Source organism: Gorilla gorilla, chromosome X (assembly GCF_029281585.2).
Source record: "Gorilla gorilla gorilla isolate KB3781 chromosome X, NHGRI_mGorGor1-v2.1_pri, whole genome shotgun sequence".
In the NCBI taxonomy this organism is placed as follows: domain Eukaryota; kingdom Metazoa; phylum Chordata; class Mammalia; order Primates; family Hominidae; genus Gorilla; species Gorilla gorilla.
The window spans coordinates 127,897,485-127,906,571 of record NC_073247.2 but is presented as its reverse complement, the minus strand read 5'-3'; the positions used below and the strand labels follow the sequence as shown (position 1 = coordinate 127,906,571).

Sequence of the window (9,087 nt, the reverse complement as noted above, 5' to 3'; positions counted from 1 at the left end):
TTTAGAGAGCCAAGTGAAATACAGGGGTAGAAGAAGCAACAGGAAGAGTTCTGTCAGCTCCCTTGGTCCCCAGGGAAGCCACTTCTGACTTTCACTTGCAGAGGTCCTTGGGGAAGGGCTTCCAGGGTAACTAGGAAAAGACCACAGGGAAAAGAAAACTGCCAGCAAAACTCTGTAAAAATTTTGACTGAACATTAATTTTCCTGGACAGAACCCAGGGGAAGGGGTGAATCAGGAGTGCAGACACACCACAGAAGCCACAGCAGGTGGGGAGGCAGGAAACATGAAAACCCAGCTTGCTTTCAAAGTGGGGAAGCTGGTAACCTGGGGCAAGTTCCCAGCCTTGCTCACCTACTGCCTGGAAATAAACTCAGTGCTGTTGCAGGGGCATGGCAGAAGTGAGACCAGCCTTTTGAACTGCATGGGAGCTGGGTGAGACCTGTAACTGCCAGCTTTCCCCCACTACCCTGGTGACCAGCATGACACAGCAGAGGTAGCCATAATTCCCCAGGGAATATAATTCCATTGGCCTGAGAACCACAGCCCAATCCCCCACAATTGCTGGAGCAAGACCCACCCAAGGAGAGTCTGACTTCAGACATGTGTAATGCTGCACACACCTGATGGTCTTTCTCTACCCACCTTGTGCCCTGGTAGCTGAAAACAAAGGACTTAATCTCTTAGGAGCTGTAGGGCTCAGCCCACCACCTGATCTTCTCTATACTATTACAGCTGATGTTCTCTTGAAAGCACTACCTCCTGGCTGAAGGCCAGCCAGCACACAACCAGTTCAATGAACAAAACTACAACTAAGGACCCTCACAGGGTCCACTTCACTCCCCTGCCACCTCCATGAGGACAGGTGGTAGTATTCACAGCTGAGAGACCTGAAGATAGTTCACATCACAAGACTCTGTGCAGACACTCCCCAGTACCCCAGCCTGGAGCCCGGCAGCTCTGCTGGGTGGCTAGATCCAGAAGTAAAATAACAATCACTGCAGTTTGACTCTCAGGAAGCCACATCCCTAGGAGAAGGGAGAGAGCACCACATCAAAAGAGGACCCCATGGGACAAAAGAATCTGAATAGCAGTCCTTGAGCCCAAAATCTTCCCTCTTAGATACTCTACCCAAATGAGAATAAACCAGAAAAACAATTCTGGTAATACAACAAAACAAAGTTTTTTTTAACACACTCAAAAGATGACACTAGCTCACCAGCAAAAGATCCAAACAAAAAAGGAATTCTTGAATTTCCAGGAAAAGAATTCAGAAGGTCAAATATCAAGCTAATCAAAAAGGCACCAGAAAAAGGTGAGGTCCAACATAATGAAAAAAAAGATACAACATATGAAGGGAAAAATCTTCAGTGAAATAGATAGCATAAATTAAAAATCACGACTTCTGGAAGTGAAGAAAACATGTAGAGAAATGCAAAATACACTAGCAAGTCTCAGCAACAGAATCAAATAAACAGAAGAAAGTACTTCAGAGCTCAAAGATAAGGTTTTCAAATTAACCCAATCCAACAAAAACAAAGAAAAAAGACTCAAGAAAAATAAACAAAGCTTCCAAAAAGTTGAGAAATAAGACAAATCTAACTACTTTCTAATAATTAAATAATTAAATAAATCTAAACAGTAATCTAATATGTTGGAAAACATATTTGGGGAAATAATTGAGGAAAACTTCCTCAGCCCTGCTGGAGATCTAGGCATTTAAATACAAGAAGCTCAAAGAACACCTGGGAAATTTACCACAAAAAGATCATCATCTAGGCACATCATCATCAGGTTATCTAAAGTGAAGATGAAGGAAAGAATCTTAGGAGCTGTGAGGCAAAAGCACCAGGTAACCTATAAAGAAAAACTTATCAGATTAACAGCAGATTTATCAGCAGAAACCCTACAAGCTTGAAGAGATTGGGGCCCTATCTTTATCCTCCTTAAACAAAGCAATTATCAGCCAAGAATTTTAGATCCAGTGAAACTAAGCTACTAAATGAAGGAAAGATACAGTCTTTTTAAGAAAACAAATGTTCAGAGAATTCTCCACTACCAAGCCAGTACTAAAAGAACTGCTAAAAGCAGCTCTAAATCTTGAAATGAATCCTCAAAATACACCAGAATAGAACCTCCTTAAAGCATAAATCTCACAGGACCTACAAAACAAAAATACAATATATTTTAAAATAACACAAGGTATTCAGGCAACAAATAGCATAATGAATAAAATAGTGCCTCACATCTCAATACTAACACTAAAGGTAAATGGCCTAAATGCTCCACTCAGAAGATACAAAATGGCCGAGTGGATAAGAATTCACCAACCAAGTACCTGCTGTTTTCAAGAGACTCGCTTAACATATAAGGACTCACACAAACTTAAGGTAAAGGGATGGAAAATAAATATTCCTTGAAAATGGACACCAAAAGTGAGCAGGAACAGCTATTCTTATATCAGATGAAACAAACTTTAAAGCAACAGCTGTTAAAAAATGACAAAGAAGAAAGTGAAATAATTATAAAAGGATTTGTCAAATAGAAAAGTATCACAATCCTAAGTATATATGCAGCTAACATTGGAGCTCCCAAATTTATAAAACAATTACTGCTAGACCTAAGAAATGAAATAAACAGCAACACAATAATAGTGGGGGACATCAATACTCCACTGACAGATAGGTCAGGAAGATGAAAAGTCAACCAAAAAAAATGGACTTAAACTATACCCTAGAACAAATGGACTTTACAAGTATTTACAGAACATTTTTCCCAACAACTGCAGAATATTCATTCTATTCATCAGCACCTGGAACATTTTCCAGGATAGACCATATGATTGATAGGCCACAAAACAAGTCTCAATAAATTCGAGAAAATGGAAATTATATCAAGTACTCTCTCAGGTCACAGTGGAATAAAATTGGAAATCAACTCCAAAATGAACCTTTAAAGCCACACAAATACATGAAAATTAAATAACCTGCTCCTCAATGATTGTTGGGTCAACAATGAAATCAAGATAGAAATTTTAAAAAATTATTTGAACTGAACAATAATAGTGACACAACCCATCAAAACCTCTGGGATACAGCAAAGGTAGAGCTCAGAGGTAAGTTCATAGCCTTAAATGCCTACATCAAAAAGCCAGAAAGAGCACAAATAGACAATCTAAGGTTATACCTTAAGGAAACAGAGAAACAAGAATAAACTAAACCCAAACCCAGGAGAAGAAAACAAATAAGAAAGAGCAGAACTAAATGAAATAAAAATGAAAAAATAAGATAAATTAAACAAAAAGCTGGTTTTCAAAAAGATAAAATCGATAGACCATTAGCAAGACTAACTAAGAAGAGAAGAGAGAAGATCCAAATAAGCTAAATTAGAAACAAAATGGGAGACATTACAACTGACACCACAGAAATACAAAAGATCATTCAAGCCGACTAGGAACACCTTTATGTGCATAAACTAGAAAACCTAGAGAAAGTGGATAAATTCCTGGAAACATGCAACCCTCCCAGATTAAACCAGGAAGAAATAGAAACTGAACAGATCAATAACAAGCAGCGAGATTGCAATGGTAATTGAAAAATTACCAATAAAAAAAAGTTCAGGACCAGACAAATTCACAGTTGAATTTTATCAGACTTTGAAAAATGAATTGGTACCAATCTTATTGAAGCTATTCCAAAAGATAGAGAAAGAGGCAATTCTCCCTAAATCATTCTATCCGGTATCCCCTTAATACCAAAACCAAGAAAGTACATAACAAAAAAAAAGAAAAAGAAGAAAGATGAAAGAAGAAAGAAGCAAGAAGGAAGAGGAGGAGGAGGAGGAAGAAGAAGAAAAAGAAGGAGAAGAAGAAGAAGGAGAAGAAGAAGGAGGAGGAGGAAGAAGAAGAAGAAGGAAGAAGAAAGAAGAAAAAAGAAGAAGAAGACTACAGACCAATATCCCTGATGAATTTGGATGCAAAAATTCTTAAGAAAATACCAGCTAACCGTCCGAGGCGGCAGTGGCGCCGGTGAGGACAAGGATAGCGGAAGCGGGCCCTGGGCTTGTCGCTCACTGTGCCGAAGGTAGAGGAGCTTTACCGCAATTATGGCATCCTGGCCGATGCCATGGAGCAAGTGGTCCAACACAAAAATGCCTATGAAGTGATACCGGGTGGTGTGAAAGGTGGTACTAAGGAAAAACGATTAGTAGCCCAATTTATTCCGAAATTCTTTAAGCAGTTTCCAGAATTGGCTGATTCTGCTATCAATGCACTGTTAGACCTCTGTGAGGATGAAGATGTATCTATTCGACGTCAAGCAATTAAAGAACTGCCTCAATTTGCCACTGGAGAAAATCTTCCTCGAGTGGCAGATATACTAACACAAGTTTTGCAGACAGATGACTCTGCAGAATTTAACCTAGTCAACAATGCCCTGTTAAGTATATTTTAAATGGATGCAAAAGGAACTTTAGGTGGGTTGTTCAGCCAAATACTTCAAGGAGAGGACATTGTTAGAGAACGAGCAATTAAATTCCTTTCTACAAAACTTAAGACTTTACCAGATGAAGTCTTAACAAAGGAAGTGAAAGAGCTTATACTAACTGAATCCAAAAAGGTCCTAGAAGATGTGACTGGTTAAGAATTTGTTCTATTATGAAGATACTGTCTGGGTTAAAAAGCTTACAGTGAGTGGAAGATAGCAACTTGTAGAGTTGGTGGCTGAACAGGCCGACCTAGAACAGACCTTCAATCCCTCGGATCCTGACTGTGTGTACAGGCTCTTACAGTACACTCGGCAAGCAGTACCCCTCTTCTCTAGAATTATCCATTCCACAAGGTTTGTGACATATTTCTGTGAGCAGGTTCTCCCTAACCTCAGTACCTTGACTACCCCAGTGGAAGGTCTTGATATACAGTTGGAGGTATTGAAATTGTTGGCTGAGATGAGTTCATTTTGTGGTGACACGGAAAAACTAGAAACAAATTTAAGAAAACTATTTGATAAGTTATAGGAGTACATGCCGCTCCCTCCAGAAGAAGCAGAAAATGGAGAGAATGCTGGTAATGAAGAACCCAAGCTACAGTTCAGTTATGTGGAATGTTTGTTGTACAGTTTTCACTAGTTGGGCCGAAAACATCCAGATTTCTTAACAGCCAAACTGAGTGCAGAAAAGCTCAAAGATTTCAAAATCAGGCTGCAGTACTTTGCACGGGGCCTGCAAATTTATATCAGACAACTTCGCTTAGCTCTCCAGGGTAAAACGGGTGAGGCCTTAAAAAGAGAAGAGAACGAGATTAAAGTCGTTGCATTGAAAATAACAAACAATATCAATGCTTTAATCAAGGATCTCTTCCACATTCCTCCTTCTTATAAGAGCACAGTAACACTATCCTGGAAACCTGTACAAAAGGTTGAGATTGGGCAAAAGAGAGCCAGTGAAGATACAACCTCAGGTTCACCACCCAAGAAATCTTCAGCAGGACCAAAAAGAGATGCCAGGCAGATTTATAACCCTCCCAGTGGGAAATATAGCAGCAATTTGAGCAACTTTAATTATGAGAGGAGCCTTCAGGGGAAGTAGAGGTGGCCGAGGTTGGGGCACACGAGGAAATCGTAGTCAGGGAAGACTCTACTGAATAAGACGTCAGCATTCTTCAGCATTGTCGTGAGCTTAATATACATAAATTCTACTACTCATTGGATTGCTGGTGATGTCCCTTTAAAGAGACTGCTGCCTTCAGCTAAAAACTTAATGTTCTTTATACCTCCTTTGTATGTATGATCTACTTTTGTAACAGACCATGGTGGTGTCCAAGGTAAAACCACAGTGATATTTTTGGATGCTTTGTCTGCAATCTTGACTTGTTTTTGCAATATCATTATTCAGACTTCAAACTGTGAATCTTTTACTTTTAAACATCTTGATAATTTGTTGTTGAGAGCTGTTCATTCTAAAATGTAATGAAATTCAGTCTAGTTCTGCTGATAAAGATCATCAGTTTTGAAAGGTTACTGATTTTCCTCTTCCCTCTTAGTTTTTTGCCCAATATATGGAGAAGAGTAATGGTCAATCTTAACATTTTGTTTTAATTGTTTAATAAAGCTGCTGGGCAGTGGTGCAGCATTCCTACCTAGTGTCATAAAAGCAAAATACTTACATAGCTTCCTTAAAATATAGGAATGGCATTACATTTTTAGGAGAAAGTAAGTTGCTTTGCACGGCTTACTTAATTCCTTTCCATATATTGTGATACAAACTTTTGAATATGGAATCTTACTATTTGAATAGAAATGTGTATGTATAATATATATACACACATAAGCATGTGTGTGTGTGTGTGTGTGTATGTGTATTTTCACTCGCGTCCGTGTGAAGAGACCACCAAACAGGCTTTGTGTGAGCAACAGGGCTGTTTATTTCACCTGAGTGTAGGCGGGCTGAGTCTGAAAAGAGAGTCAGTGAAGGGAGATAGGGGTGGGGCCGTTTTATAAGATTTGGGTAGGTAAAGGAAAATTACAGTCAAAGGGGGGTTGTTCTCTGGCAGGCAGGAGTGGGGGTCACAAGGTGCTCAGTAGGGGAGCTTTTTGATCCAGGATGAGCCAGGAGAAGGAATTTCACAAGGTAATGTCATCAGTTAAGGCAAGGACCGGCCATTTTCACTTCTTTTGTGGTGGAATGTCATCAGTTAAGGCAGGAACAGGCCATTTAAATATCACTTCTTTTGTGATTCTTCAGTTACTTCAGGCCATCTGGATGTATACATGCAAGTCAGAGGGGATATGATGGCTTAGCTTGGGCTCAGAGGCCTGACATATATATATGCATGCTATGAAACTTGACTACACAACATAAATCACTTTTTAAATTCCAGGAACGGGTAATCTGACACAGTGATTATCCTTTTGAGGCTGAATCTGTTATTAACTTGTTATTTAGGTTTTTACTCCCAGTAGCAAGGGATTCTAAGTCAGTTGCACTTACATGATTATTGTTGTTTAAAACTAAAAATAAAGGATGCATTTTCAAAGATAAATTGGAGTTGCTATTGGTGAAATACAACCAAAATACTGAATCTGATGTACATATAGGTTTCTACAGGAAGAGATATTATAATTTAGAATTTGGAATTTAATAACCAGGGCTACCCAGAAAAAGTGACTTGATAACATAGTACCAATAAGTAAGGGATGCTCTCTCGGTTTGCTTTTGCCACTTTCAAGATTTTAACTTCTCAGGTTATTAATCAAAATTATTGTATAAGTTAGCCAATAGAATTTTTAGGTTAAAACAACAGATGGGGGGTTTTTGGAGTGTTTAATGTCATAGGCATTTTTAGTAGCATAGACCCTTTGTTCTGCATTTGAATGTTTCGTATATTTTTGTTTCACAGTTAATCTTCCCTCCCCAAGTTTGCTATTCAAATCAACTGCCTGAATGACATTTCTAGTAGTCTGATGAATTTTTTTGAGGAATAGTTTGTGATTCCAATGCAGGTGTCTTCATTACCATTACCTCTACACTGCAGAAGAAGCAAAACTCCTTTATTAGAATTATTGCACATGTGTATGGGGAAAATATTTCTGAAAGGCTAGAATGATACAAGTGAGCAAAAGTTGGTCAGCTTGGCTATGGAGTGGTGGCAATAATCTCTAAACATTCCAAAAGACCATGAGCTGAGCCTAAACTCCCTTGGAATCTGAACAAAGGAATATAAAATTGCCATTTGAAAACTGACCAGGTAATCTGGACCTCAGAGATAGATCAGCCAGTGGCCCAAAGCCATTTCAAGTACAGAAATTGTATTGAGACTACAGCTAAATAAATTTGAAGATTAAGTATAATTTTACCACTTTTCCTCTTTATAAGCACATTTGTAAACTCAAAACTGAGCAGAAGTGACTTTACTTTCTCAAGTTTGATACTGAGTTGACTGTTCACTTATCCCTCACCCTTCCCCTTCCCTTTCCTAAGGCAATAGTGCACAACTTAGGTTATTTTTGCTTCCGAATTTGAATGAAAAACTTAATGCCATGGATTTTTTTTCTTTTGCAAGACACCTGTTTATCACCTTGTTTAAATGTAAATGTCCCCTTATGCTTTTGAAATAAATTTCCTTTTGTAATTTAAAAAAAAAAAGAAAATACTAGCTAACCAAATCCAACAGCATATCAAAAAGGTAATCCACCATTTTCAAAAGGGTTTCATACCAGGGATGCAGAAATGGTTTAACATACACAAGTCGATAAATGTGATACATAGCATAAACAGAATTAAAAATAAAAATCAGATGATCTTCTCAAGAGAAGCATAAAAAAGCATTTGACAAAATCCAGCATTCCTTTATGATTAAAACCCTCAGCAAAATTTGCATACAAGGGATATACCTCAATGTATACAACATAATACCGAATGGGGAAAAGTCAAAAGCATTCCCTCTGAGAACTGGAACAAGACAAAAATGCCCACTCTCACCACTTCTATTCAACATAATACTGGCAGTCATAGCCACAGCAACCAGAAAAGAGAAAAAATGAAGGGCATCCAAATTGGTAAAAGGAAGTCAAACTGTCACTGTTTGCTTATGACAAGATCATATACCTAGAAAACCCGAAAGACTTCTCATAAAAACTCCCAGAACTGATAAATGAATTCAGCAAAGTTTCAGGATACAACATTACTGTACACAAATCATTAGCTCTGTTATAAACCAATAGCGACAAAGCTGAAAATCGAATCAAGAACTCAACCACTTTTACAATAGCTACAAGAAAATAAAATCCTTAGGAATACACCTAACCAAGGAGGTTAGTTCACCATCATTCTTCAAAGAACTAAAAAAAATTCTAAAATTCATATGGAATCAAAAAAAGCACACATAGCCAAAGCAAGACTAAGCAAAAGAAAACAAATCTAAAGGAATTATATTACCTGACTTCAAACTGTATTATAAGGCCATAGTCACCAAAACAGCATTACACTGGTATAAAAATAGGCACATAGGCCAATAAAACAGAATAGAGAATCCAGAAATAAACACAAATACTTATAGCCAACTGATCTTTGACAAAGAAAACAAAAACATAAAGT

At 38.0% G+C, this 9,087-nt stretch overlaps 1 pseudogene; it reads left to right on the top strand.

The window, feature by feature from the left end:
* Positions 1-2,300: 2,300 nt before the first annotated feature.
* Positions 2,301-5,717, top strand: LOC101130283 (apoptosis inhibitor 5-like; annotated as a pseudogene).
* The last annotated feature ends 3,370 nt before the right edge of the window (positions 5,718-9,087 follow it).